Source organism: Rhea americana, unplaced genomic scaffold (assembly GCF_003343005.1).
Source record: "Rhea americana isolate MKP2758 unplaced genomic scaffold, rheAme1 scaffold_154, whole genome shotgun sequence".
NCBI lineage: Eukaryota > Metazoa > Chordata > Aves > Rheiformes > Rheidae > Rhea > Rhea americana.
The window spans coordinates 105,368-122,867 of NW_028185639.1; positions in this window are offsets into that span (position 1 = coordinate 105,368).

Below are 17,500 nucleotides of genomic sequence, written 5' to 3' on the forward strand. Positions count from 1 at the left end.
GCTTGACAAGCAACCTCAAATAACATAAGACCGCAGTCCCACCAGCAGAGGATTTCTGGTGAGGAGGAAGCCCTGAAGCTGCTTGTAAGTCTTGTGAGAATGGTCCTGGGGCTGAGGTTGCCCTGCTAWCGCGAGGGAGGAGGCGCTGGTCTTGCAGCTCTCGTACAGGTGCTGCGAAAGGGATGGGAAAGGTTTGCACGAGAAATAGTTCAAGACCTTTGAATCACGCCCAAAGTCCTCTTGTCCAGCATGCCACTGGAAGGTGTCTTCCATGCCGCGATTGCACATCAAATGCTTTCTGAAATTAGATTTCCTAAATCATGTGTTTAGGGACGTAATGCTATCACCTGACTAAAAATGCCATATCGTRTTTACAGGCTTTACCTGGCAGATGTAGCACTGCTCTGAGTGGACTCAGTAAATACTTTGGATTTTGCAGGAACATTAAGTTAAAAGTATGTAAATCTTAAAAGTACATTGATGCTTTAAAAAAAAAAAAAGCTACTCTGAATTTATCAACACTTACATTTGCAGGTCACACTTTACTTGCACTTATAAGTTTAAGCCTAACCCTTCTCATTACTTCAATGCCTCTTTTAAACCTCTAATGCATATTTAAGTGGTAGTATTAAAAAACAGTGTGTCAACTGCCATTGATGTGCGATGTAGGGCATTGACCCTTTGAACACATTACCATCCGTTGGACCTGTTAAACGCAGCCATTTCTGTTGCTTTTAATTGGGCTGTGCAGCATGCAGTGGTTGCGGGTGGTTACAGTGTATGCCATGAATTATAATAACAATAACATCACTTAGCACAGCAAGCATAGATCCACACGGGTACCAAATGTGTACGCTACACGTGCCGGAATTGATTTGGTTCCTCTAGTACCGTGTACGTTTAATGGGACGGGTGCGATTCATGGTGTCCACGTGAGTTGTGGGTTTTTTTTAATATCTGGCCCTGAAAAAAGAAACCTGATACATCCTATCTGCTTTTGGTAGGAAACAGCAACTTCTTTCCCCCTCACGATTTTTTTTTCTCCTTTTCCTTAAAAAAATTGGATGTCAGAATTTATTTGGACTAAGGCTAGGATATTTTATGGCAAGTTTCAGCAGCTGAAAATATTTGCATCTGATTTATAAAGTTTTGTAAATCAATGTAAACGCAAGTCTGACTCTGACTGTGGTGGCACTGCCTGCCATGCTGTAGCGATTAGAGGTTGGCCCACGCTGAATCCCTGGCAGAGAAGTTGCCTGAACTTTGGATCGAGCTTTGTATTTGCACGGGCCAAACCAAAACTCTAGGCCCTGACGCTCCCGAGATGTAGAGATATCCGGATCTGGCTCGAAATCTTATAGCCGAGACCTATCTCCAATAATTAGCGCTGCTGTCTTTAAATACCGGTGAAAGTCGTGATGTTTTACCGTTCGCAGCTGGATGTGCCTGAGCACCCTTTAGGCCGGCCTGGTGCTCCCAAAGAACAGATAATTAAAGCCGAGGAAAACAGACCCCGAGCAAACGCCAAACTACGCGTCCAAATGCAGAACGCRTAGTAACTGCAAGAGTAACAGTGGCGACGACAGCAGCGATCATTTCTACCCTTGCCGTTTTGTTTATAAAAATGTTAGTAAAAGGTGCAGAGCTGGAAACAAATAACTTTACCTCAGCCCCTTTATTGCAAAAACATAATAAAGTGCAAGCCAAGAAGTAAATTCGTTGCAAGCCATATTAAAGGTTTTGGACCAAAGTGAAGCTGTTACAAAACTACATCTGTAAAAATTGTGTAATTATTATGGGTGGGTAAAATCTGGCAGGAATTATTTTCTTAAGTAAAGCGTAAAAGAGAACAGATGTGCTGTAACAGACACATTTATTTTTTGCCAGTTTCACTAATTYGGTACAAAAAGTTGATCTCATTTATCATATTATTCAGTGTATTTCAAATTAGCAAGACAATGGTGACTTTCTTCATTGTCTCATTTTTAATGCCTGAGRAAAAAAAAGAGGGGGTGGGGGAGGTTGTCTTGCAGAAAGAAAATTAATTTGTTTTATTGGGCACTGAAAACCCAAGTCTTTTGTCAAACAGAGAAGAAAACATATATTTGGAGGGAGAGCTAGGTCACTAGTTAAATGTCAAGGTCTGCTAAAATCAAAAGGTAGGAGGGGTGGGTGACAATGAAATCTAAGTAGAAAACCATAAATGTAAAGAAACACCACTGTTTCTGGGCTAGGGTGGAATGAGAAAAATGGCCAAAGACAAAGATAGGCAGCTCGGGTCTGGAAGTAATTACGGTCAAGTGAAGACAACTGAATTCCATATTACTTTGGTGGATGTCTGTAAAGGCAGTTTGGGGAGGTATTTTGGTAAGGTTTACTTTTTGGAGCTTAGCAACATAAATTTGTTGTCACTGAACTATTAAATAAAATAGACACATGTTGGCAACGAGAGCACGGCGGAGGGATGGAACTGATTAAGGGACAGCCTATGAAATAATAGCTTAAATGGGCCCACTGCAGGATTTTAATATCCCATGACAACACTCAATTGTCAAATTCTGCTAGGGTGTCCAGGATGCTACTAAAATTGAGCCAGAAATTCCTAGATTTATTCTTTTTTTTCTTTTTCTTTTTTTTTTCTTTTACAGTTAAGAACAGGAAATGCCAGTAAGCTGTGAGAATCTAAGCAAGAAACAAGAAACTGGGAAGAAAAGAGGATGGTCTAAAATTTTATGAGATTTCAGCCATTAAATCTATAACAAATGTCTTTCACCTACACACGATAAAGAGGCAATGTGGGATTTTAATTGGACTTTTGGCTTTTCTTCATTTGATTTAAACCTAGGTAGAATTTCAAACAATAACACTGGAACACCTGGTTAACACGTTAGATGATATGTATAGTTGTAAATTGTGGTTTTAATAGGTGCTCACGGGGGGATTGCAAAGGGTCCCATTGTTCGGCTCGGCAGATATTAAAAAAAGTTCATGAACTACTGGGATTTAAAACCTGCTCACATGATCTTAATATTACTGCAGAAATGTAATTTGATAATTTGACCAAAGTTGTRGCCAATTTGTGGACACAGAACCTAATGGTCACGTTATGTGATTAAAGTGCCCTGATACAAGACCAAGCATAACTCCCGTTTTAATTTATTGTAACAGGTCAATTCAGAGAACAGCGACAGTTACTGAAATCTGATAATCATCGTATTGCATGGGCATAATCAAAGAAACGCGGAGAGGAAGCCTCCTTCCAAGAGCAAACAGAGCCCACAAACACCCGCTGTGCCTCTCGGCTTCAAGACCTTCCTAAGGTGAGTCCGTTTGGCCACGAAACTTTCTTTTCAGTTTAAAAGCGAGGACTCGTCGGGTTTAAGAAAAGAGACTAGTTACTTTTTTAAAAAAATTTGAGAATCTTAGGCTTATTCCTGCCGTCTAAGATTGACTCTGTAGGCGTCCTGAATGCAATGGGGAGAGGTGGACGGCCAGAAAGGGAGGCGTCATTGATGGAGTTAGTAATTTCACCCGATATTTGTCCTTAGCTTCTGTCCACCTTTGTTGAGATTCTTCTCCAGTTTCCAACAAGTTMAAATAAAACCTTGAACCAGAAATTTTCCCCATCCGTCCTTTTCTTATTYTGCACCTCGCTTTCCTCCTCCTCTTTGCTGCCTAGGAGTCTTTCACAGATAACAAGACCTCCCTCAGGCCCTGATTCAGCACAGCACTTAAGCATGTGCTTAACTTTAAATACCTTTGTAAAAGCTTTTGCTGAGTCGGGATCTTAGCGTTTCTCCTCGTCTAACTGCTGTTCTCCCCTGTTATTTCAGTATTTGCTTACAGGAAAATCTGAGCACAGAGTTCACGGATGATGTCAGCACTTTTTTTGCCCCATCCAGCTGAAGCGTTTAGATGCTCTCAGCATAAGAGCAAGGCAAAAGGGATGCAGCGGGTAACTGGGCRCTGGCTTTGTATCTATTAAAAATTATTCTACTATCAGATCGCTTCCACCAATGCCTCGGAATGGTGTGGGTGGCAGATGTCCCAGGGAAAATTGGTGTCTAAAAAGATGCAGTGTTTCCTCTCAGTTTCTACTGAGAAAGGTAGGTGCAGATATTGGCCACGTTTAAGCGCTTTCCTTTCAAAAATTTGGTCCACCCAGCCAAGAGGTTGCTATGCTAGGTGTTCCTCATAGCTCTTCCGTACAGCTGTTTGAAGAAAGGTGTTATTGTCCTTAATAAACTGTTAATAAGGAAAGGTTTAGTACCCTTTGCCAGAAAGCAGCAGCATAATGAGTCCGTTTTTCATTTTAAAAGATATCACGGACCAGTGCAAATATCACTGTCATTATTCATTGCGATGGGAGTCAGATGTAGGACATACCCATGACGCCTACCACTTCATTTTGACTTTTTTCCGTAATATTCTGATTATATAGTTGTATTTTACTGCCAAACTGCAACTACACAAAAAATTTTTGAGCTGAAAGGTGAGCTACAAAAATAATGACACTTGCAGAGTCTTCCTCTCTACTTCTTGTTTGCACGAGTAAGTTTAATCAGGTGGAAAAGGGTTCCTGGGGCTCTTTATGATGACTGGGGGGGGTGGTAGTACGCCAAATTTGTTGGGGAAAATGGCACAAAAACCTGCAGACGAAAAGGTGTGGCAGTCCTCCAGACTGACCTCCTATGAGCGTTACCAGCTGTGCCACACGATGCAAAAGGGGCGTGAAATGTAAAGAAAGAGAAAACACAACAGTTGTATTTAATGGCACAAGTGTTAATGATCAACAGTATATTAAAAAAAAAAAAAAGAGAGAGAGAGAGAGAGAGATCAAGAATCAGTCCAGAATATGCAAGAACTTGTATAGTTTCCTGCTGTCTCCATGTAAAAAACATTCTTTCATAGGATCCAGTGCACGTCTGGGCAGAAAATACATTGCAAAAACAAATTAAAATCTTTCTGCAAGTCCCACTTCTTCTTTGATGTGTAGTGTGAACTAGTCAACTGACCATAGCAAGGCTGTAGGTATTTGGGGTTCATTAAACCAGTGCTATCAAAACACAGTGTAACGTTACCTCAGTAAAGTTACTTCTTTCTCTCTCTGGTCTAAAGCTTTTTAGGGAATAGAAAGTATTTTCTGTTACTTGAAAAAGTCACTTAACACATCCAAGATTCACTTAGAAATAAATAATAATGATTAGGAGAAGGGAATTGCTCCCAAACACTAGGGAAGTTTGGGATTAGACTGAGACGTAGCATTCAACGCCACCGGCCAGGCCATACTCCAACTTGGAGCTTTGAGCTAAGACTTAAGAAAAATAAATGCATTTCTCCTTGTGCACTGGAGGCTCACGTGGACCTAATGACTCCACAGCAAGCTCAGAGTCACCCTGCTAGGTTCAGATGAGTCAGTCTGTGTTCATGCGGACGTGAGGAGATCAGCATCTTGGTCGGTGGCCTCGAGTAGRTGCAAAATTGTCCACGACTTGGGAAAGTTATTGAAGAAAAGCTCGTCCAAGGCATTCTTGTATGCTGGAACCAGGAGCAGAAGTGTCAGAACGATACGTTTAATGAAATACTCTATCATTTCCAGTTTATGCCAAAATGGGTTGGAGAAAAATCTGATCTTCTAAGAGATGACCCAACCAAGCAAAGCCAAACTCAAGCAAATCAAATACACTCTAATGAGGGTGAATATTTTTGAAAACCAGAGTGCTGAGAGTCTTTGYGAGCTAGGGAGAACGAGAGGTGTGCTACAAATGTCCGTTTTTGCAGGTTCGCCATTCCTAATACACATATCCTAAGCATACACGGCAACCGCTGGAAGACAGGAGGGTCTCAGAAGGCCCAGACTGAAATCCTTAGCAAACCCCCTGTGTGTTTCATTCATTTCGGTAGGAAATGTCATGGGACTCGGGAGGCTCCGTTCGTTTTTTTAGGCAGTTATACTAAATACTGCACACAGCRCTACGTGCGCTCAGCGAAGCGCGTTTTCTCTTCGCGATGAGCCAGGCGATTTCGAAGTACTTGGGCAGTGTAACTGGAATATTCCTTTTCATGGATAAAATTGGGTTGTGTTTTTTAGTACTTATTAAAAGAGACGTGCTGTAAAATGGTCTAAAATATGGCGTGTTTAGTTCATGTACACTAGTAAATAGCAGCTGAACAGTTACTGTAAAATGTTCAATTTAAACACATACCCAGATACCTATCCTCCTCTAAATCAACAGTTTCCCTCCAGAGTGATGTCAATAGACTGCTGCACATGGTACTTTCTTTTCTTTTTTTTTTTTAATAATATCTTCATTTTAATGTGGATATTGCCTTTTCACCTGGGAGCAGGGCTCTATTGAAATTCTAATGGGAGAGCGTATTCTTTAACATTCGAATACCGAGGGCCTGTGTAGACGCAGAGCGGAATGAGAGATGTAGCATTAACCAATTTCTTCTTCTTCTTCCYTTTTTTTTTTTTCCCTCCAGAAGAGGGGCTTATGTGGGTCAGGTTTGCAGGGTTTTTCCCTTCATATTTGCCTCTAGTTTCATAGCAACAATAATTTTAAACTTTATATTCAGTGGAGGAAAAAGGAATCCAAAAGCACCTGAATTACTGTACTGTACAAGGGAATTTAATTAAGAATATACACATTAGAATTTCAGTGGGAGCGCCTATTTAATGTTACTTTATTAAGCCTTCTATCAAACCCTTTTTTATGTATATCAGTTGATATACAATTAATCTGCTCTCTTGTGAGAAAAAAATAGCACCTGAGGTGGATGAAAAGTGTCAGATTATAATAATTATAAGCAGCTGTTCACTTGGAATCACCTCTGGCCTACATGGGGGATGCTGTGAGGTACCACTTCTCACAACAGACCACCTCATTAGACTTGACCTTCCCAGCTGGGTATTTCATTTGTGTTTTTTTAATGGGTTTGTATACCGCAAATCACAGCCCCTCGCAAAGGCTGCCTCTTTGTTGCTGTAACAAAAGAGAGCAGCGCAACTTTAAAAAAAAAAAAGAAGAAGAAAAAAAGGAAAAGAGAAGGCAGCTACCGTGCATAATACCGGTRGTGATATAGGTGACTTTTGAGCAAGTGGCTGGTGGCACAGAGAGGTCTCGGTCGGGGCAAATGCGTTTTTCTTAGCTTTCAAGCTGTTCGATTCTCTTCAGTTTCCAGCCGCTTAAAAAAAAAAAAAATGTTTGTGCAGTTCTTGTTGCACTTTAGACCRTGATGCTCGTCGTCTTAACTCCGTCTCCAAATAGCACCGGGGCACTAGAGACAAGCCGAGCCGCGTCCGCGGCGCAGACCGTCCTGCTCCCAGGCAATGAAAAATGAACTCCGAGCACCTACGGACCAGCCTGGAAATGAGTTCAAGAGGAATTTAATGTATGCATGAGTTTGTGAGTGTGCCTACAGGAGCAYGTGTGACTGTGTATGTAGGTAGAGAGTTCCTATAGGTGCGTTTTGTGCACCGTCTATACGTGCRCATGTACATATACAATTAAGAGATTAAAAAAGCTGCGGAACAATATATCTGGTTTCTTTTCCCCTTCCATTTATGTTTGTAATAAACTCACTCTCATACAATTAGCCTCAATTGTTTTTATATCTTCTGAGGCAATAATACAGGCAGCCTGGGGAATACAGTAGTAATCCGTATACCTGTGTTCATTTACCCAAATCACTATGGTTACAGCCAGGGCAAATTGTTTACTGTGAGAATCTTTGGAGCCCCTTTCCAGATACTAATGACCTTTCTGTTCATCCAATAACATCAACAAACCAGGGAGGCTGCCCACACCATTAAAGCCAATTGCCTCTCAAGTTACTGAGGGAGTTGTGCTTTTCCTCATTTATTTTCTCTCATCTGATGTAACTCACATGCCACTTTCTTGTCTTTAAAGAAGGGGAAAAACTGTGGATTATTGATTTGCTTCTGAACAGAAGACCAACCTAAAAGCCCCAATGAATTGTCACTCATTATTGAAATTACTGAACACTAATTAAACTGGCAGCTCAAATCCCAGCAGGCCACACTCATCTGAAGCTGAAATTCAGACACTTGGACAGTGGAAGAGAGAAAGCGTTAGCAACCACCAGGATTGTAATAAGCTTTGCATTAATTTTTGTTTCTTAAAGGCACACGCAAGGTTTGTCAGTGAACGGGCAACGTGCTACCTGTAATCGGGTTGCACTTGCAGAGCGTTTTTCCTGGTTTCGTTCCGGCAGGTATCGTTTCGAACAGGGAGCCGCGGTTCCCGAATAATGCTCCCTTCCTGGTGGGATGAACCAGCCGCGGCGCAGCGTTAAAGAAGTGTGCAGTCCGTTAGCAGTGTGATGAAAAGGCAGACTCAGACGAGGCCGGCAGAAGAAAGAGTTTAGCATTTAAATGGGCTGGCTGAAAGGAAACTGAGTCAGAAAATATATATAGCTGCATGCATATAGCTGGAGCTTCTTGAGCAATATTAAATGCTAAAAGCATTTGGAATTCATAGAACCCAATTTATAAAAAAACATCTTTGGCCCATTTTCACAGGATGTTCAAACTACGCATAAATTATGCATGCCCATGGTTAATCAACCTCAATTTTTTTCAGTGCTTGAGCAGTAACCCTTCATTTGTTCAACTTCAAAGAGGGAAGAACCAGCGGAAAGAGGGCTGGGCTAAGTATTTCATTTACAGGAGGTATTTATGAACAGGACTGTATGAGGATGTTGCCTCTATAGGGGGGAAGGAAGGAGAGACCTGGCCTCAGTGATCCCACAGTCCCTCTCAGTTTTATAGCCCGCGTTACAGAATACTCACAGGGTAGGAAAAAAAAAAAGGCACTTTCAGAAATGTTGGATCTCAGATAGTTATCATCTGTTCTTCAGAATAATAGTTACTTTCGGTATCAGAAAAATCAAAATGATAGAAAACAGAAATTACTCCGTTGGTTTAAGTGGCCGTGTGTGTTATGTCCAAAGAGAATGCTGTTGGGGGGGGGGGACATATACATGTTCTGCACAGCATATGAGTGGTGTTTATGTTATGATTTACCATATATACTCATCCCATGCCAGAACTGGTTTAGAAGAAATTGCAAAACGATTTTGAAACAATTTTCACTCTTCTCTCTATATACCAATTCCTCCTAAATTTCCCAGCAGCTGRTCCTTGGAACAAGATCAGCAGAAGGCTGTTGGGTGATTGCTGGAARGAGAAATCTTTTAGGCAAATATCACTCCAGCTGAAACACTTTGTGTGTTTCTAAGCGGAGGAGGACCCTTCCATCTGACAGCCACAAAAATTGAATCTTGTGCCTTATGTTGAAGGCTGGAATTGTTTTAAAAGTTTTACAAGAAACAGATCTGCACGATATATGCATTATGAGGTCCTTCCACCAGTAGAGCTTTTTTGGAAAGTCTAAGTAAAACTATTAATTATTTAATTATTCTAATTAAAAAATAATTAGATTTTAGAACAAAAGGACATACAAGTATCACCCTTCTATAGTTAAGTGTGGAAACTAAGCTGCGGGGATCGTCCTAGGAGAGAAGGGAGTGAAAATGCAAATGTCCCATTATAGTCTGCTTAACCCTCTGCTGCATTTCTGTTCTCATGCTGTTGCGTTCATCCTGGCTCAATATCGTGAAACCTAGAGGGGAGGCATCAGCAGGGTTCTTAATATTGAAAACCTCTGGTCGAAATAGGCTGTTCATCCTCRCTGGACATAGTCAATCCTCAATGTCATGGTCAACGGCCAACTTGTCCAGTGCTCGCTTTGACAAGGTCCCAGGTAGATGCAAACCGCAAGCTACCTGCTAAGGAAGGACTCCTTGGCCTGCCCTGGACATTTGAAGGCAGGATGTTTGGATAACTTTGGTCTTTAAGGAAAAAAAAAAAAAAGAAAAGAAAAAAAAGCTTTAGCCTACCTACAGGTTTGCATAAGCCTGCGTTTCGGTGTTATCTTCACAAGGAAGTGGGTTGGAAAAATTAACATGAGAGGCGAGGGATGGGCAACCATGCTGGGGCAGAAACTGCCAGATGCCTCAAGGCTTTTTTTAAGAGTTTTCAGTCTGTGTCAGGGAAGCCTATTTTTGCTTGTTTTGATTAGGCTCCAGATGTGATACACTAACAATTGCTTTCTGCCTCAGTCATTCAGACTTTTCTTGACTGGATAARGAGATGTGTCTTGGTCCTGGCACAAACATGGCCTGAGAGCAACACTTTTCTGGGAGGAGCTCTCGCAGAGTTACTGCTCCCCCGGGCCCAGTCCTGCAGGATGTTACACACACCGATTCAACAAAATGCCTAGGATTGCCACTTAATTTTGAACACCTGCCTAGCTTTGTGGGCAGCAGGAGGCCCCAGCACGTGCACGATGTGCCAAGGCAAATTGAGGCAAAGTGCTGGGCACCTGGAGGAAGCAGCTCGTCAGCAGCAGCACGAGCCAATTGAGAATTACCCACCCAATAGCATCAACATCCCAACCACGGGTCTTTCCAAAAGAGCTAGGGTGGTGCTTGCTCCTCTTGCTCATCCGAATTTCAGCTTCTGCAGCGGCACATGGGCAGAGGTGAGTGTGGTAATGATTGCACGGTGGTGGTGAAGTGCTGCTATTTCGTTGTATGTAGAGGGGGAGTTGTTTAACAAGAGTGCTGCTAGCAAACGGTGCAATATTTCCAGGCATCTCTTTTTCAAGTCATGGTCAAGAGGAAAAAAATTTCCATAGGCTGATACTGTGCCCTGGCTTTTATAGAGGTCAGGACGATACTTATTCCCCAGAGCAATGCTTAGGGGTTTTTTTGAAAACAGGAATATGCCATCWTTCCTCAAAGCCTTGGAGTCATCCCTTAACATAAGAATCAGTTATTTAATTCTTCTCCTACATAAAATTTAGGACAAACAAATATTTATTTATTTTAGAATATCCTCTGTAGCTGAACAGTAAATGGTTAGAGTACAATGCGATCCTCCTCCATGCGCGAAGCATCTTTTTAATATGCCCTATCATGAAATTAATTGGACATTAAATAGCAGGAGAAAGACATATAATAAAACCTGCGGTTATCACAGTTCCCAGTGTGACAATACCCAAAGGTTTGAAGGTTTAGTTAAGCTCCAAAAGTTTAAATACTTCTCCAAACCTCGTTGGGCTGKAGACGAGCAGGCGTTCTCGCAAGGGTTCCCGCTGTTCCCGGTTTTGGCCGCGGCTGCGCGGGCTGTCAGAGAGCCTTTGTTACAAAACTTCGCTAATCCCACTTGTGTCAAAAATGAGGAAATGCAGTGCTCACGCACCAGCAGCGCGAARAGCAAAGTTAATCGTTTGGACTTTTCAAAACAACAACAACAACAAAAAACCCTCTGTTTGGAATTATTCCTATCCAAAATGTACCCTGTCCTGATTAGACTTCAGAAGAAAAGATTAAGCAATCTTTTTTTCCGTACAGTTATTTGAGAAACCGGGAGAGCTCTTTCTAAAGCTTATGCATGCCAACTGTGACCGAGTACTTTAAAATCTTTAGCGGAAAGTGTATTTTTCAGCAAGTACCTAAGCTTCTTGGGTAAGCTCGTCTTTGGAGGATCTTTAGACAGCTTTATATGGGCATGCACGACATTGGGCTCAGCGCATAAAAGCATGGGGAAACGGTACCAGAGGGTCTCTGGAAAGCTGGGGCTCGGCTCCTTTGCGGAAGGGGTGCCCTGGGAGCCGCTACCTGCCGACGCGGGCGCGCGATGCGTCACGGCCGTCCCGCGGATTTCGTTTATTTTTAAAAACGCTCAAAACGTTGAAATARAATAGACACTCGGATTAATTATAAGCCTATCCTTCCTTATAAAAGTAACTTGGAAGGAAGGAAACTATCCAATCTTTGTGCTGCCTGCAAAGATTTTGCAGCTGGACGTTCCTGACGCGTTCCCAAGCTTGTCCCGTACTGCGACGTGTAGAAAGCAGCCTGGAAACGCAGCCCTYCCTTCGAGAGCCTTGCCGTTGTGCTACGATGTGGCTCTTCCCTGCTTTTATTTTTTTTACTTCCTGTGAGAATTAAACAGATTGAAACGTACGGAGTTTGGGAGCGAAGGGATAAACGTCTTAATTAAGTGCCCTGAGAGCGCTGTTCCTCGCTGGGCTGCTGCRCGTTGCCCCCAACGGGCCTTGGCGGGCCGGAGACGGGGAACGACCGAGGCTTRCCGCTTTCGGTAAAGGTCTAGAAACTTTCTCTGGGCCTGTTCTGCAAAGTCAAGAGCAGGCAATACAGCGCTATCGCCAAATTTCTCGTGCTCTCACGTTTCAGAGTTACCTTCTTAATAAATAATTTATTTATTTAATAGCTAGGTTGAATGAATTCCCCATCACGGGAGAGGCAGCGAGTGTATGTTGTCTGTGAAAGCTTCTTACCGCTGTGTTTTCAGGTTTACTGTACAGCCCTGAGAATGSAAAGAGGGGCAAAGCATCGCATTTCCCAGTTCACGGTCCGGACGAAACCATGTGGCTGGGCAGGAGCCACATAGCCCAAAGCTGCGTGGCTGAGCGCGAAACAGGGGATTCAAGGGGAAATCTGACGGTAATGGTTCATCAAATGGCTGTGCCAGCTGCGAAGAGGGAGACCAGACTAACGCGATAAAGGTTTGCAAGAGCAGCAAAAGCGCTTTAAGTGTTTGCTTCCTCTAGGGGGAAAATGTGTGTGTATGTATACATACATATGTATATATTTATATATAAATTAGTTCTTAAATTGTTTCACATGTTTTGATCCCCCCCTCCACAATCCTGTTTTTCCTCAGTATCCTTTTCTTTAGACAAGAGATGTCAGGCAAGGACTGTCCAAAAAAATAGTATAGAATACCTCAAAGATAAGCCCTCATGTTAGCTAAGYCAGTGGGAGAACCTCCTATTCAAGCTGGAAAAAAAAAAGCGATTACAAAGTACTTACCGAYCCAGAAAGAGAATTTTGAAGGTGCATTTTAAAATGCTTTTCCAACTACTTCTTGCGACTGGTTCAGCTTGAGCCTGAAGAGGCAGTTATTTAAACACTTGAAAGAGACTAAAGGCTCAAATCTAATCTCAAATACCCGAACGCATATCACCAGCTATCTTGAAAAATTCACGATTGCACTTGCACGTGCGTGCCCAGAAGTGTGTTTTCCAAGACATGCAGAGATGCAAACCCACGGATTAGAGATTAGAAATGAGCCKCACCATTTGAACTCAAGAAAAAAAAAAGGGGGGGGAAGAAAGTGAGTTTTGTTGTTGAGGATACTGAATTTCTAAATGTCTGGTGACTCACATTCACGTTAACTCTTTAAAAAAAATACTTATTTATTTGTTATTGCAATTGATTTGATTTTTTTTCTTTGGTTTTACAAACACACACTGGAGCCTAGGAATTTAAAGTCYTTGTGAAGTCTTGCTACCCTGTAGCTTAGAAAACTCCCAGGCATTTTAAATTTCCAGTTCTAAGATAAATTGGGTCATTTTAAACGTGTGAAAAAAATTTTCCTTAGACCCAACTGCCTACAACCCCATGTTGTATTACTAAAAGGCAAGAGGATAAAAGCGATAGACCTCTCAGAAGAAAAGAAAACCAGTCCTGCCATTTATAGATGAAAAACCAGTCTTCATCAGTCCCCTGGGGCTGGAGGTTTATAATATCATACAAAAGTGCATTGTAAAATGTGACCGGCGCTCTTTAGGTGAGGCGAACACCTACCCTTTTAAACTAACGTAGAAAATGTAGATATTTGTGAGGTAAGCACGATTTCTCTAGGCAGTTTCTGTGTTTCCCTCATACCTTGGCCATGGCTTGGTACCTTTTACCCAGTGTCGTTGTGGCTGTTCAGGGGAACGCAAGCTATGTACCAAAGCTGTTTAACATGAAAGTTTGGGTGAAACCAGACCTGAACTTTGGAGCATCTGGAGATAAAAATACAAACTTTTCCAGCTTGGCGTGAAGAATGAACTGGGCTATTCAGGATCTGTAACCAAAGCCGCCTCCCCTGGGTCGTCAGTGGGTTCCAGGCAAAGCCTTCCGAAYGCTCGTGCAAATCTGATTTCACCAGTGCTTGTATTACTAGGCTGTGTGAAGAGGAGGAATTAAGTCCGAACAGCCCACAACTGGAATCTATTCTTTCCCTTTGTGTATCTAAAAATGCACCAGCTTTATAGAGTCCTGCTGAGCCTGGATACCCTTTGGCCRGCAACAGCTTGCCTCTCGTAACGTGGTGGGATGCCTTGCCAACAACGTAAAGAGCTTTTGGCAGTTGTCCCTTCCCTTTCAAAGGTCCCAGGCAGGAGAGAAAACGTGCCAGTAACGTGTAACACCTGTGCTCCACTTCCACCCTGATGTCATCTGGAATAGCCTGTGCTCCCCTCTCAGATACTTCGGATAGATGTGGACAGGAAAATTGGGATTCCTGGCAAACCTGACTGAAGCAATTTTTCCTCTTGATAGGCTTGAAAAATGGGGTGTGAGAATTTTTTCCACTCGGACAAAAGGCAATTTGCAAGGCCAAGACCATCAGCAGTAAAATGGCTTTGCCCAACTCTGAGCACAGTTGGGCATTTGTTAATATTTTATTTGTTTAGCACCTATAAGGCTATAAGCACCTATAAGGTGCTTTACAGAAAAACACAGAAGTGATGGTTTCCACTCTTTGAATGTCTACAAGACACTACACAACAAAATAAATAAATAAATAAATAAATAAAGGGACAAGCAGATCAGCAGTAGCAGCAACAGATTCGTGTGTTTTCTCGTAGAATTATTTGTGCAGGTTGGTTGCCTGTTGCTTGCACTTTGCTGTTTGTTTCATTTTAACCTGGTTTCCCAGGGAAATGAGGATTATACCATCGTGTGCTCTGCAGGAGTGTCTGTGAGTCCTCCCAGGAACCTCTTAACCTGTTGTCCAGTTCCAATCAAATTTCACAAAAGATATCGAATTCCTGGAATTTATTCCCGTTGTCACGTGCTTTATGGTGAGTGACCTCAGAGTTGCCCGTAGTCACTAAAGCCATCTGTTCAAGCTGTGAAAAGCTGAGAGGTGGAGGRGGGGATGTGGTAGCTGGCCGGCCAGGTGGGACACGCGTGGACTACTGCAACGGCAGCAAGGTAGGAGATGTGCGGAAGCACATCAGGGACCTTGGTACTGACAAGATAGAGGAGAAAGAAAGGAAATCTGAGGTATAATGGGGGAAATTGAAGAAGGAGGAATACAGAGTTCAGCTAGGGGACACAGACGGTGTCACCCGCAGCCACGTGGCCGTGCTCCTTGCAGGGTCTAGAGTGGGACACGGATCCAACCAGGCATTTGCTCTGTGATTCAATGGTTGCTTTTTTTTTTTCTTTTTCTTTTCTTTCCTTTTTAAGCTATGCTGGTGACGAAGTATTGCTATCTGCCTAGCTTGCCCTAGTGAGGCCTGGTACCCTGCTAATGACGCAGGAATCTCAGGTTTCATCCTGGGAAATGGTAATTCTGTGTTATGGAATAATTAATGTAGGGTGGAAACAGAGAGTAGATTTTCTGCAGGAGTAAATCTTTTGGAGATGCTCTGAATAATGCAAGTGACATTTCACTCTTTCCTTTTGCCCTCTGTTATTACAGTTGTTGGCCTGAGGACAGTACATATTCATCACACACACAGGTGGAGGCATGTTCTTAGGTGCTTCTTATCCCTCTGGGCAGTTTCTCAGGCTTTACTCTGAAACAGATTTGCAGAGAATCAGCCCAGTTGAGTAATTTTTATTTTGCTGGCTTGTCTCAATGCTTTGTCCATTTACATAATAAACACTTTTCTGGTAGCATTCTGCCTATGTTTTCCAGGTCAGCAGCAGACTTATCAGAAGCTTAGGAAGAGCACTTCATCCCCTGTCCCAGGGGAAGGGAGCTTCCTGAATTTTGTYGGGACACAAGACAACAGAGGGGATAATAAGTTATTGGTGCTCTCATGTAGCCACACTGAACACCTTGCATGAGGTACTGTTGACTGTTGTGCTCCTTTAATTCACGCTTGCAATCCAAGGATAATATTCTTGAGGCTTTTKGGGAATTCAAGAGGTCTAGACTAACAGTGCAATGCCTCCTAGTGTGATAAGCAGTTTGCAAACTAGAACCATATCGGGAATCGTTCTATTCTGAGCTAAGTGTGGAAGAAGATACGGTCTTCCATTTTGCTGTGAGTTATGTATTGTGGGTTTAAAATAAAAGACTAGTTTATTCTCAGGGAATACACGAACCTGTGATTCACAGATTACCCCCGTCCCTAGCCTGTATTAATAGGAGCAATGTGAGAATTTGCATTTACTTGTTCTTATGAATGATGCTTCATAGACTCAGGATTTGTTTGGTCAGATGTGAGTGATCCCTGATGCCCTAATGATGCTTTGCTGAGGATCTGGTATCCACACCTGGAAATATATTGCATACCATTTGATTCTGAGTAGGTGTGTCAAAGGTAGCTGTCTGTGAAACTCTTATGAATATGAGAGCTGGGACCTGAAGACCTCAGCTGGTAGCTAGAGACAAAGAGTTGAGGTGGTCTGTGAAGCACACCAAAAGGGATGCTGCTCACCAGGAGCAGCTACCTTCTCTAGTACCCATGACTACTATGCWAAGTTAGACCTCAAACTGAAGTCCTTTTTTGCATCCCCCTTAGAGTTACTCTCATCATAAATAACAAAAACTTGAACCAAACTCATGCAGTCAATAGAGAAAGTGCCAGAATTCTGTGAACGTGCAGCTGCTGAAGATGTTGTTACTGCTGTAACAGCCCGTTCAGCACACTTCTTCAGATATTTGGAGGGCAGGGGGTCTGGATGGCTTGGATACATACTTATCCCCTCCTGGTGGCTTCTCTTTCCTACCTCATCTGGGTACAGGCAGCTCAGTGAGGACAAAMAAGTCTGCTAAATCAGAGGGTCTCCCACACCTGTGCCTCCAGCAATGGGAAACGTGAAAGTGCCTCCGTGATTTATTGCAGCGTCAGCGCACGTGTCATGATTGTTAGGGGGGTTGTAACTATTTAAAATCCCCATTTTCATATAGTTCATCCATAAAAATTCACTCTAGGCTGGAGCCATTCTCAGCAAAGGAATAGCTTAAATGAGTGGAAAACAGATCTCGACATTTTTTGGGAGGTTTTATGTCGTTGTGCTGTATTTTTTAAAAGATACATTTTGACTCATTTTTCCCCATGAACACTGTATAAAAGGGGATTTAACTGGAAAAAATGTCAGGTAAATATCAAAAGCAGTTAAAAATGAAAGGTGGGTATAAATATATAGTTAACAATGATAAAAATGTTCCAGAATCTTAACAAACGAGAACTCATCCTGAATATTATTATGTTACTTCTCTGGATGTTTGTGTTGTGCCTTGTGTTTCAAAAACAACAAAACCAGGTGATAGGCCTAAATTTAAAGTTGATTGATATCTGTATAGAACCGTAATAAGCAATTATTTTCAAGGATATAGCTCTGCATTATGGTGCAGTTTGACCTGGAATAAGTC